This window comes from Mesocricetus auratus, unplaced genomic scaffold (assembly GCF_017639785.1).
Source record: "Mesocricetus auratus isolate SY011 unplaced genomic scaffold, BCM_Maur_2.0 Super-Scaffold_100007, whole genome shotgun sequence".
NCBI lineage: Eukaryota > Metazoa > Chordata > Mammalia > Rodentia > Cricetidae > Mesocricetus > Mesocricetus auratus.
The window spans coordinates 85199053-85213201 of record NW_024429191.1 but is presented as its reverse complement, the minus strand read 5'-3'; positions in this window follow the sequence as shown (position 1 = coordinate 85213201).

The following is a 14149-nucleotide window of genomic DNA, read 5'->3' as shown; positions in this document are numbered from 1 at the left end:
CTGGGTGTTCGAAGTCAATAATCTATTTCTGGACACTCAGCAGAGCTCTCAACAGGGGAAATAAAGTTAATTTGCTGTCTTAGTGAGGGTTTCAATTGCTGTGAAGAGACACCATGGCCACAGCAACTGTTTTTTTTTTAAGATTTATTTATTTATTATGTTTAGTGTTCTACCTGCATTTTTGCTTGCCAGAATGGGGCACCAGATCTCATTATAGATGGTTGTAAGCCACCATGTGGTTGCTGGGAATTGAACTTAGCACCTCTGGAAAAGCAGTCAGTGCCATCTCTCCAGACCCCCACAGCAAATTTTATAAAGGAAAACATTTAATTTGGGTGACTTACAATGTCAGAGGTTTAGTCCATTATCATCATGGCAGGAAACATGGTGGGTTACAGGCTATCAAGGTGCTGAAGAAGGAGCTAAGAGTTCTACATCTTGCTCTGCAGGCAACAGAAAGTGGACTATGACTCTGGGCACAGCTTGAGCATAGGAGACCTCAAAGTGTAGGTGGGCTTTGACACACTTCCTACAAGGCCACACCTACCCCAAAGAGGTCACATCTACAAATAATACTGCTTATGAGCTTATGGGGGAAAGTTACATTCAAAGTACCACACTCCACTCCCTGGCACCTATAAGATTGTAACAACATCATGATGTAAAATATATTTAGTCCAACTTCACAAGTCCCCATAGTCTATCACAGTCTCAACAATAAAGTCCAAAGTTCAAAGTCTCTTCTGAGATTTATGCAGTCTCTTAGCTGTAATCCCCTATAAAATAAAAATAAAAAGTAGATTCCCAACACACTTCCAATCACATTCTTCCAACATATAATCCCAAGATATGCTTGATCATTCCAAAACATAGGGAAGGGAGCATAGTCAGGAAATACTGAACCAAAAACCAGCTGGGCAAACCCCAAACTCTGCGGCATCTCCTTGTCTGGCGTCAAAATGCTCTCCAACTCCTTTCAGCATCGTTGACTGCAGCACACGTCTTTTTCCTGGGCTGGTTCCACTCCCTGTTAGCAGCTGTCCTTAGCAGGCATTTCATGACTCTGGTCTCCCCAACATCTTGTTGCTTTTGTTTACGCTGCATTTGTTTAACTCCATGAAGCTGTGATTCTCTGCCTGTCTAAAACACCTGGTGGTCTAATAAAGACGCACTGAACAGCCAACAGTAAGGCGGGAGCAAGGACAGACGAGTTGCCAGCTAGAGAGAATAAATAGAAGAAGAAATCTGGAAAAGGAAGGAAGGAGCAAGAGAACAAGGAGAGGAGGACTCAGGAGCCAGTCACCCAGCCGCACAGGCAGCCATGGAGTAAGAGTGAAGGTAGGATAGATGGAAGTAAGAAAAGGGAAAAGCCCAGAGGACAAAGGGAGTCGGGACAATTTAAGTTAAGATGGCGGGAAGAAAAAGTCAAGCTAAGGCTGGGCATTTATAAGAAAGCATACGCCTTCGTGTGTGATTCTTTGGGGAGCTGGGCGGCAGGCCCCCAAAAGAAAAAGACCAAAAACCAAGGAGCAAAAGAGAGAAAACAACCAACAACGGATGAGTTCTGGGCAAGTGAGAAACTGTGTCTTGAAACACGAAGTGAGGAGGGACCAGGCAGATGAATGAAAGTGCTTGTCTCAACTCCCCAGCACCCACACAAATACCAGGGGGGCATGATGTCCTTGAAGGCAGGGAGAAAAGATCCCAGAAGCAAGCTAATCGGCTAGACTAGCCATGTCGGGTTCAACAGTCGAGGGCCCCGTCCCAGTGAGTAAGGAGGAGAACAAGCTATGAAAACACTCAGCATTAGCGTCAGACCTACACTCGCATGCATTCCTACACACATGCGCCTCCCCCGCCCCACACACACAGATGACAAGACAAGATGGTAACTATTTTCCCCATTGCATACATAAGAAGACAGAATCTTGGTCACTCCTAATTACTTATCCCAAGCCACCTGGCTGCTGGGGGGAAGGGGAGCTGATACTTGGAGTGAGGTTTCTGCATCCCCACCTGACTCTGAGAGATGCTCCAGCCCCCACCACCAACTCGCTCTTCTTGAGGACCTACTATGAGCCAGGGGCTACTCTGGGCAGAATCCTTGATTGTCCCAGGGGCTCTGTGTCCCATCAGTACACACATGCCATAGGTGCAGTGACAAAGACAAAATAGGATCCAGCTGAGGAGACCCAGGGCAAGTCTCACTGAGGTGATGTTTAGGTTGAGCCTGAATGTTGGTTGGGGGCGGGGGAGGCATTTGTAGAACCTGCCAACAATAAAGTGTGATTAAGTCCAGAAAACGGTGACATGTTTAAAATGCTAGGAGCCTGCTCAGAAGCAAAGGGAGAAGCCCCATCTAGTGGGCAGATGTAGCAACAGAATGGAACTAAGTCCACAAAAATTCAGAACTCGAGTGAACTAAACCTCCCCAAAATAAAGGAGATGCACAGGGTTCCTTTAAAATACACACACATCCAGGAGGGACCAACAGGTGGTAGTCCATGTTTTAAATCCTAGGACTTAGGGTGGGGAGGGACAGAGGCAGGTGGATCTTGTCAACATAGTCTGTTCCAGAGCAACCAGGAGTATAGAGAGGTTCTATTTTGATAGATGATAGACAGATGAAGATAGATAGATTGATAGATAGATAGATAGATAGAGATTAGAATTAATAGATTATAGGTAGATATTAAAATTAATAGATGATAGGTAGATAGATAGATAGATAGGCAGATAGATAGATAGATAGATAGATAGATAGATAGATAGATAGATAGATAGACAGACACCCCATCACCCCAAAATATAAATATCAATATTGCACATTTGTGACTGCCTTGCCATACTGGTCGTTGTGATTTGTAGGCATCATAGTTGGGTAGGACTATTGATTGTTTTTCCTCTTTGGCAGCTTGTATAGCACCTTCCAATATTACTGGCAGATAGTGCTCGGGCAGGAGGCTTTCCAGGTCTGGTCCATCGCAGTTACCCCAAGCTCTGTGTCTAAAGTGGGTGGTGTCTTCAGCAACATGGTCTTACCTGTCTAATTAAACCTGAGGAGTGCCAAATAGGAAGGAATTCCTGCCTGACACTATAAAGCTAAGCCAAATAACCATGGCTCGTGAGGCTACAGAACCCAGAAGAGGATGTAATACTGTCACTTTCCTAAACCAGTGTAACGCCTCACTGCAGGCTAACTACCCATAGTTGAGTGTGGTTTTCACCCCTCAACAAGACACTTCTTTTGCAGCAGACAGAGTCCATTACAGGAAGCTACAATGCTCAAAATGCAGAGAGCAACTGGCTGTGGGGCGCCCCGCCCCAATACAGCTACAGCCTAACCCCTAAGACTCAGTGAATATGGAAGAGGAATAAGGACACCTCCTGCAAGATTACCTTCTATACGGGACAGGAAGCTGCACCCACGAAATCTCAACAACATGGCTGCCTAAGTAAGACCTGAACAATGACACTAGTTGACATGCCTACATGGGGGATGGAAATCTCACAAAGCCCCATCCCTAGATGAGGAGCCACAGGTAACCAGTGACTGTTGTGAGCCTAGCCTTTAACGGCTGAGCCATCTCTGCAGCCCACTAGTGACTGTTAAGAAAGGATAAGTCGGTCTTCCCCAAAGGCGAGCTCCCTAATTGGTTATCTGATACTATCCCTAAAAACATATACACTCAGGGATACTAAATGAAGTCCAGCAGGTTGTGCTCACATGTTTATATGAAGGTATGCATGTAACAGTAATAATTAAAGAGAAAGGAAAAAGGACATGAAGTAGGGAGAGGTTGGGAGGAGGGTGAATGGATCTGGGAGGAGTTACAAGGAGCGGTACAAAGTAAGTATGATCAAATTACATTGTGTGAAATTCTCAAAGATTTAACAAAAATGCCATGGTTTTTTCAAAACCACCATATCATTTAGAGTCCGTGTGATGTATCTCCCTAACCAATAAACAAAGACAGAAAGAAAAAGACACGTTGTTAATAAATAAATATCTCCTACTACACATAAAAGTTTTCCCTCAGTGTTGGAAGGAAATTGAAGGCAATGCTCCCTTCAGTACCAAAAGCCAGATGTTCAAATCCCTTGTACAAAGTGGGATAGCATTAGCATATAACCTACATTCATTCTCCAATACACTTTAATCATTGCTGGGTTACTTACATCCAGCACAATGTGAATACTATGCAAATGTTTATTATACTGTGTTGCTTAGGGAATACTGGCAAAGAGGAAAGTCTACATGTTAAGTAAAGATGCAATTACTCTCTCTGACGCTGTTAGCCTGAGGTTGGTTGAATACTCGGACGGGAACCTGTACTTCTGGAAGGTGAGTGGTGTGTCCACACATGCAAGCAAATGCCATATTTTCTTGCAGGACCTAAGCATCATTTCTGAAATTAACGTTTCTCTATAGGCAAGTTACTTCAATACATTTTGTTTAAAAGAAAAATCTGCTAGTGATATGGATCTTATCAGGTAAAGACACTTGCTGCCACGCCCCATGATCTGAGTTCTGTTCCCGGAACTGACAAGTTGGAAGGAGAGAACCATCTCCTGCAAGTTGACCCCTGATTTCCACAGACAATGGGTGGCACTGCCCAGCCCACTAAAATTCCTTCCCTAGTGGAGACTGTAAAGTGTCTATCCCTCTTCCTGAGGTCCCAATGATAAACCAAGGTATAATAAGTTAAGTTCCATCAGTGTTCAGTCTGGGGGATCAGAGAGCTAATTAGGAGTACTTAGAGCGGCGGGTGAGAAGGGATGGGCAGGAGCACGAGTGGCCTGAAGCGGCCATTCTGGAAGGTCTTCACTTAGCATGGATGAGGAGTCCCCTATGGCTGTGTAGATGGAGTGCTATACAACTAGTTGCAAACCACTGGTTCAGAGAGTGTCATGTGAGGGTCCCACGGACCTCCCCACCCTCTCCTCTGAGGAAATGTCAGCAGCCCATAAGCCCCACTGTGGTGATCTTTCTGTGTCCAGGCCCAGCTGATCTGATGAAGATGGAGGCAGTTTAACACACACACACACACACACACACACACACACACACACAGCTAGATAAATAGCTATTTAAAAACAGAAGAAAAATCGCTTGCCATCTCTCACAATGCAGTAAATCTAACATCATGCCCAAACAAAACTAGGTAGTAGTCATTAAGATGATATGCCAAATGGCAGTGTGGCTCTCTCTGGCCCCATCCTTTCCTTGTCTTTGTTATAAGTGGGGATCAGCCAGCAGGATTGGGATGTTAGAGACAGAGGGACAAGGTAGACCAAGGCTTGTCTTAACCAAAATGAATGAAAGACTTAGGCAAACAATAATTTTATCATTGAGAGATAGGTTGTTATTTAACGTCATGTCCCACCCTCCTAAGTTCTGAGGCACAATCCCCCAGGGACACCAAAAAACAAACAAACAAACAAACAAACAAACAAGGGCTGTGACTGTTTGCTTGTCTAGGAGTAGAATCTATAGCCTTGGGAATCAGTATCCAATCCCAGCCCTGGCTGAAAGATCATGCTGGGGGTGGTGAACTTGGCCAGGCTATCGAAGTCCCCTTATGTCTTCCCCTGTACCCAGGAAGGTTGGTGTCATCCTGAAAGTGCCTCAGAATCCCCCTTTCATGCAATCCCATCCCTTCCATTGCCAGTTTTGAAAACTGAAGTCTAAGCATGATTCTCCAAACATGCATTGACAAGTTTGCCATGCTGTGATTTGCCAGTCAAGGTAACAATAAAGGAGAGAACATTTATCCATATTTCATTTTTCAGGGTAGAATTTTCAGAAGAGTTGTCACATGCAAAATTCATCCCACAATCTCTTTTCTGGTTCATTGTCAGAAACAAGTGTCAGTCAACTCTACACGGGGATGTGGGGGAAGCTGCCCAGACAACAGCCTGGAATAGGGGGCCCTTCCCAGCAGGCAGCAGTGACTTACGGATGCCAGATGTCCCTAATCTGTCACTTTCCAGGTGCCATTCTTGGCTGGGAGAATGCATTTGGGTCTGCCTAGAAAGATCTGATCAGGAAAAGCACAGAAAGGGCAGACACAACATTTAAAAATGGGGGGTGGGGTGCGGGGGAGGGCAAAGCTCAGCTGGGAATCGGAAGACTAAAGAAAGTCTGGTTACCTGGGTGACACATCTGAGCATGGAAATGTGGTCTGGAGCAGGGTGACTCTTTCCTGCCTTCCCTGGGGCCTCTGCTCTCAAAGTCACCAGAGCTCAGCATGGTGGCACCCCAGATAATGAGATTTGCACATCTCCGGGGCCCCATCTGCTCTCCTGTGTGCCAAAACTCTCCCCTGGAAACAGACTCAGAAGGATAGCACTCTTGATCCCTTGCCCTGGAGGAAGACAGTCCGGGCCAGGTGAAAATTGCTTCCAAACTTGGAAGGTGCTAACCTCATTCTTGCAAAGGACTGTGCATTTAGCGGGTGCTGGCTGAGAACTCCGGGACTCACAGAGGATTGCCCTTAGCTTCAGAGTGGGGGAGTCCATCTGCGGTTCGCTCACCACAACAGCATCTGCAAGGTCCACAAGATCAGCCATCTGTACAGTTGTCCCTCAGTCCTCCTGGGGGCTGGTTCTAGAAGCTTCTCAGGTACCCAGATCGAGGATGTACGTATGATTCTCTTACATGAAATGGCAAGTATTTGCCTACAACCCAGGTATATCCTTCTCTATACTTTCAACCACCTCACACAGCTCCAATAGTTAAACTGGTGCTAAACCACCTAGATGATAATTACAAGGAAAAGGTGTGTGTATTCATTGCAGGTGCATTATGAGCTTTCCTCCTCCTCCTCTTCTCCCTCCTCCTCCTCCTCCTCCTCTCCCTCCTCCTCCTCCTCCTTCTCTTTCCTCCTCTTCCTTCTCTTCTCTGTCTTTGTTTTCTGAAAAGAGTCAGCCTTGCCTGCCATACTCAGAAAAACAACTGCCATGTTTGATCTTATTCTATTAAGATTTATTTTCATTTTTATCGTGTGTTCTTGTTGAGGTATGGTGTGCTCGAGTGCAGGTGCTCCCAGATGCCAGACGATAGTGTTGATCTCCTGAAGCTGAAGGTACAGGAGACTGAGAGTCACTTAGTGTTGGGAACTGAACTCAGGTCCTCCAGAAAAACAGGAAGTGCTCTTAACAGCAGAGCTAACTCCCCAGCCCTGTGCCATGTTTTCTCTCATATGACAAGTATAGACTGTCTGTCTGTCCCTGTGTGACTGTGTGTGTGTGTGTGTGTGTGTGTGTGTGTGTGTGTGAGCATGCATGCTTACGCACGTGCCATAAAAGTAAAAAGGGAACCTTGGGACCATGGAGGAAAGGATGAGCTTTTTAAGGGGAGAGAGAGGAAAAAAAAAGTGATGAAATGTAAGCAACAGGAAATAGAAAGGGAGATCCTTAGAGAGTACAGCGGACTGTTGGGCAGGTGAGAGCAACAGGGAGAGTGACGGGTTAGAACAAAGTACAGTGGCATAGATGCATAAAATGCTATAACAGCTGGGCATGGTGGCCCACTCCTTTATTCCCAGCACTCAGAATGCAGAAGCAGGCGGATCTCTGTGAGTTTGAAGTTAACCTGGTCTACAAAGTGAGTTCTAGGCCAGTCTGGTCTATATAGTTAGTTCTGAGACAGGCAGAACTTCTTAGTGACACCCTGGTTTGGGGTTTTGTTTGTTTATTTGTTTTTAAGCCATAACGATATCCACCATTTTGTAGCTAACTTTGAATTAACAAAGAACAGCAATGACAATGACTAAAAGTCTTGCTATGCAACCCAAGCTGGTTCCAAACTCATGGTCCTCCTGTCTCTGGCACCTCAGTGCTGGGATTGCAGATGTGCACTGCCCTGTCTGGCTTTTTATCAAGTATGTTCTATATGTATCTGCAGAACATCTAGAGAGCCCCCATACATATGTTGAGATTTGGTGTTTACTCTGTAAGCAAGGCTGCCTTTCACCTGGACTCTGGCCCCCTGACAATCAGGTGATGTCCATCCCCGGCCTGCTCTGTGTACATATACACACCAAAGAGCCTCTGCTTTAGACAGGCCATAAATCTGCCCTGGGGCCTGGGGCAGGGCTCCCCATCACCCCCTGCAGCTGAGGGATAGGATGGTTAACATTGATTGCCAACTTGATGGGATTTAGAGCCACCATGGAAATAAATCTCTGGATCCTCTAGATTAGGTTAAGTGAAGTTTAGAGCACACCCTAAACATGGGCAGCAGCATCCCACGGGCTGGGGTCCTGGACTGAATAAAAAGGAGAAATTGCAGAGCACATCCATTCATTGCTCTCTGACTTGTGACTGTGGCTGCAACATGACCTCTTGCTTCTGCCACCATACTGTCTGTGTGACTGTATCCCTAAGAACCGCAAGCCAACCTTCCTCCCTGTGCTGTTGGCCAGGGCTCTCTAAAGGAGCAGAGCTGATAGGATGAGTATGCATGAGGTAAAAGGAGATCTATCAGACTGGCTCACACAATATGGTCCAGAGAGTCAAACAATGGCTGTCTCAACTGGTGAGGCAGAGACCCAGGGAGCTGTCCTCTCATGAGGCTGGATGCTCAGCAGTTCCAATATGGTGCTAGGCCTGAGGGATTCCTGGAGAGAGACTTGTCCTCAGCCTATGATGGAAGTCCAAAGAAAGCTGTTCTGTGACAGCAGAGGAGGGCGGAGGTGACAGAATCAATCGATGGACTTTGAGGTAGAGTGAGGGCTAGTGGGCCCAAAGCAGTTTCCTTCTTCCTATTATCTGGGCTGCCACCAGAGGGTGCCACCCACACTTAGAGCAGCTCTCCCTGCTTCAAATAACCTAATGAAGAAAGTCTCTCACAGGAACGCCCAGTGTTTTGCATTGTAGTTGGTTCCAGAGCCAGTCAAATGGACAAACAAGATTAGCCATCACACTCCCTTATGTCACTTTTGTTGGGCATTTTGTCACAATGAAGGGACAAAGTAACAAATACAAGAGTGCCTCTTGAACTAGGAGTCGTAGGAGCTGGAGAGATGGCTCAGCTGTCAAGAGCACTTAGTACTCTTGCAAGGGACCCGGGTTTGATTCCCAGCACCCACATGATGGCTCAACGATGTCACAATAGTTCCAGAGGATTCAGTGTCCTCTTCTGACTCTGTATGCAAGTGGCACACAAACACCAGGAACATAAATTAAAAATAAGTAAATCTTTAAAAATTAAAGTTGAGCCACAGCTCCTGGGCCTTAGCTTAAACCACACTTGGTCTATGGGACCTAAGGATCGTGCAAGCAGTGACCTGAGGTCAGGTGTCCAACCTTACCTCCACCCCCCCAACACACACACACAACTGCCCTTACTGATCACATAATCAAGATGAGTGGGCCTCATGTCCAGCAGAGACAGAGAAATGGTGAGTGTTCCTTGACGTCGGAGAATATTGTCTTATTAAAAATAATACAGGGAACTCTCTAGTCAGAGAACTTAGGGAGATTACAGCTTTTTGTCCTTTCATTGTATCAAAATCCTGAGACCTATTTTGCATAATTGTGTCTAATTGCATTATAGAGCATGTTGAGCACACATAGTGGGACAGAGGCTTACATACAGGATAGGAATTTTACACTTATTAGACATTTTGTACTTATTAGATACGTTTGGTTATTTTCAAGGTCAGTCTTATTAAACTGCCTATTCCCCTGGGGTTTTGACCTTTAGATCCTAAGAGAGGAAGGGAGGCAGGGAGGCAGGGAGGGAGGGAGGGAGAGAGGAAGGGAAGGAGGGAGGGAAGGAGGGAGGAAGGAAGGGAGGGAGGGAGATTCACATCATACCACTAAGAGCATGCCAGCAGAGAGAGGAACATTCCAATAGAGGGAAGGGAATAAACACACACTCTCTCTCTCTCTCTCTCTCTCTCTCTCTCTCTCTCTCTCTCTCTCTCTCTCTCTCTCTCTCTCTTTAAGCTGGAGATATGTAGATGAGGGCCTGGAGGTATGAGGATGCAGGGCTGGAGGTAAGAGACCCCTCCTCACCAGGAAGCAGGCACCATACCACAGGTTAGGGTAACTGAATCCTAAGGGTCTGAGCCACATCCTCAGTGAGCACATGGCTTCTGATAGTTCCAAAGCTCTACCCCTGGAGGCTGGCAGCCGTCCCTTCATCTCGCCACAGGCAGAGTGGATGTGTAAGGTGAGGACAAAGTGGCCAGGCTCTGGGCCAGGGCGGCCATGGCTAAGATGGACCTGCTGGTGCTCGTGGGGCTGACACACACACAGAAGTTTGTCCCAAAGCCTAGAAGTCACGGCACAGAGCCGCAGGAGTGTTCCCCCAGGCTGCATCACCAACTGATTGATCATAAAGAAAGCCCTTGGCAAAGATACTGCGGACAGATGCTTCGCCTGGTGAAGGGTTGTGCACGCAAGCACCCAGAACTACAGATGAAAAGGCAGAGACAGGAGGGTTCCTGGGCCTTGCTGGCCAGCCAGTCTAACCCACGTAGCAAGCTCCAAGTCAGTGAGAGATCCTGACTCAAGCAGACAAGCAGACCATGCCTAAGGGTGACAGCTATGTCTCTGCCCCCAACACACACACTCACGCAAATACACACTCGCTCAAAGGAGGCCACTGGCAGGGAGGGAACAGTCATGTGTCCCGGCCATGCTGATGCATTCAAGTCTCTAAAGCCAGTGGCCCCTGAGGCTGAGATCCCAGCTACCTCCCTATACCTCCACAATGTGCTCTGCCAACAGCTACAACAGAGCAAATAAATCCCTCAGCTTAGGCTCAGGCATTTGTCACTTAGAGCCAAAAACAAAAACAAAAAACCCTCCGACTCAAATTCACTCACCTGAGTGACATGCTCCCCTGGGAGTCCCCAGGCCACACACATCACTGCCCTTCACAGGCAGGAAGCTCAGGGAGACGCTGCTGACAGGAAGAAAAGCGTTGTCTACCTGGATGATGCCAGGGCCTCTCGTTGTTTCCCTAACAGCAATCGGAATGAAGACTGCTGGCGTTGAGTCGCTGTAGGTTACAGACAGGGAAACCAAGAAAGGGGCCAAGTGACCTGCCTGAGTATTGTGAGGAATACTGAGAGAATTTGAACAGTCCATCTTGTCTCAGACTGACCTTTGAACTATGTGTAATTTGCTCCGGAATCCAGACTTTGTGGTGAAAAGTCTTGAGGAGAGGAAAAGCCCAAGGACACCAACATTTTATCTCAGAAAAATAAATGACAAGTCTTAGCTTGGAAGGAGCCAACTGGCTTAATTAAAGTTAATTCCCCCATCATGCTTGCTGCCTTGCCATGGCATTTAAAAAAGATAATGGCAAAAAATAAAATGAGTCTGGGCATAGAGCCTGGGAGTGGAAAACCCTCTGTTAAGTCCCTCACTGGTGTGTGGAGAATGCCCTGGTACAGTCAGGGAGAAAGGGGAAGTCACATGGGGGACCATAGCAAGGGAGCCAGACCATCACTGAGGAACCAAGTGACTAAAGGCCTCCACAGCCAGTCAGCAGCAGAACTGAGTGGTGAGGCCTCTGTTTCTGAAAAAAAAAAGACAGAGACTGATATTGGGGTTCAAGTTGAAGATCAGGGAAGCAAAGCAGCCAGCCACCAGCTCTCACCTCTAGCTCAGGCTGACAGGGCTGATCCACGCATGAGCTCTTCCCCAAGCCTCAAACTGCTGCCTCTCCTCAGTGTCCTCTCCTCAGTGTGGCTGGAGAAGGAATGCCAGTGGCTACCCTCTCACCTGACCCCTTCCATATGTCCCTGAGGATTGACTCTGCTCAATACCACCAGGGACAAGACTCTCACGGCCAAGGGAGTTATGCTCGGCTGGAAGATAATATGTGTCACCTTTTATAATCATTCTGCCCGTGGAGTTGGAGCCCCTGTAAACAGTGGGAATGGGGGGGATCAGTATCTAGGGTGAGAACCCAAGTAGAGGGGCTCTTGGAGCTTATGACTGCTGACGCTCTTCTCCACACTCTAACACCTGGTGCTGTCCTTAATGAAGCATGCCTACTGTTTATTAAGTAATTATCACATGCTAAACAGCTTAGATACATTATACCCAAGCTCACAACCCTATGGCATACACAATTATTAACCCCATTTTACAGGTAAGGAACCAGTGAATGGCAAGGTTTAGTGCCTTGCCCCAAATTTACCCTCTTCACAAGCGGTATTGCTTCTAGACTCAAAGCCCATGCTCCTGATTTGCACAGGCATGCATATGTGCACACGCGTGCACACACATGATGCACTTCACAGACTGAACTGCATATATGCACACACGCACATGTATGTGCACACATGTGCACACATACACGACACACTTCACAGGCTGAGATGATGTCATCTGGATCCCTCTTCGCCAGCCTCTTCCTCTGCCTTACAAGAACCTCTGTGCTCACTGATCACAAGAGGACCAAGACAGAACAAGGTCATCCCTGGGTGTCTCTGCAGTGATGCCTGAGATGCTGTGTGCTGCTCAGAGGGAAGGGACAGTCAAGTTCTGGGATACACAGACTGTGGTCAGGCTTTCTGCCCCCACAAGCGCTCCACAAGCGTTGAAGACGTAGACAGGTGCGGCTGCCATATTTCACTCCAAGCTACTGCAAGCACTTTCTCCCTGGAGAAAGAGGCTCCTGGAACCAGCTTCTGATGTAATCAATGCCAAACAGAAAGTCAGCCAACAGCTTCTCTCATACACACACACACACACACACACACACTTCACACACACACTTTTCATACACATTCACACACACTTCTCTCATACACATATCCTCATACACACCACACCTCTCTCACACACAAACACACCCCTCTCACATGCACACACACACACACACACACACACTCTTCTTTCTTACACACACACACACCATGCACCCACACCATCCCCAGCCTCCTCTCTAGCTGCTTTGAGATGCTGGGCCAGGTAAGGCTGACATCCAAAGCAGCCAGACTCCTTATCAGTGATAACATCAAAGAAATGTATTCCTTTCATATGCTTGTCTACTTATGTATAAGCCCAGAATAATGATTTGTTTTCTCTGAAATGACTAGAGCTTCGCTCTTTCCCTTTCATGTGTGTATAAGGTGACGCCACGAGGAGTTTGCATGGGTTGATCAGACCGAGGCCCATGACAACCCAGCAAGCTGCTCATTCTAGAAGACCCCCACCCTTCCTTTGCTCTCATGGGAGTTTGCATCTGAAAGTTCCACTGTGTCATGCGGTGGTCCATCAAGCCAGCGGGAGATAATAACTGAGCTTATTCGTGTGCTTGGTGGGAAGGGGTGGAGCTATGCCTACTCCATCTCTCCCTCCACACACGCACTCCCCTAGTCTGTACTGTGTTGGCATCTGTACCCTAGTGAGGTGTTTGTCTCTCCTGTAAAGAGCAAAGATCATATGTGTAGCATAATGCACCACGGACAGTAAATATTTGCCAAATAAGCGGTTCTTCAGGTCAACTGCAGAAAATGCTCACATGGGGCACATATGGTTAGAAAGTAGAGGCAGGAGGACCAGGGGTTCAAGACCATCTTTGACTACATAGAGAGGTTGAAGCCAGCCTGGACTGAATGAGACACTGCCTCAGACAAACAAACAAAGCCCCGGATGCATGCAGCTCCGACCATCAAGAAACAAGTGTAGCTCTCACCCACCCTCCCTTAAATCTGGGTTGACCTTACCTTGCTTGGACCAATGGAACGGGTCAAAAGTGGCATGTAATTTCCAAGTCAAAAACCATTCCACTTTGGAAATCCTGAGTCCCAGGTGAAGTGATGAGACAGTTGAACCCTATGGCCCTAACTATTGGGACCAGGCTGCTCCCTGATCCAAGTCATTGCACGTTGTGAAAACAAAGGTTTTATAGGTTGTATTTTGCCCCAGGAGACTTCGATTGACAGCAGCATTTGACTCCATTCTGAGTGTAGACACAAAGGCAGGGTGACCCTGAACCTGGGTGGTGGCATATGAATAACACTCTCCAATCTAGCCCCACCTGTAGGCACAGACTGATGTACAGTTTATTCCTAAAAGGGAGGCAACCCACGAATTTATCAAAGGAAGTAAGCACATGTGTGTATACTATCACACCAGGAAAAGCAGACCTGAGAACGTAGCAATCACAAAGACC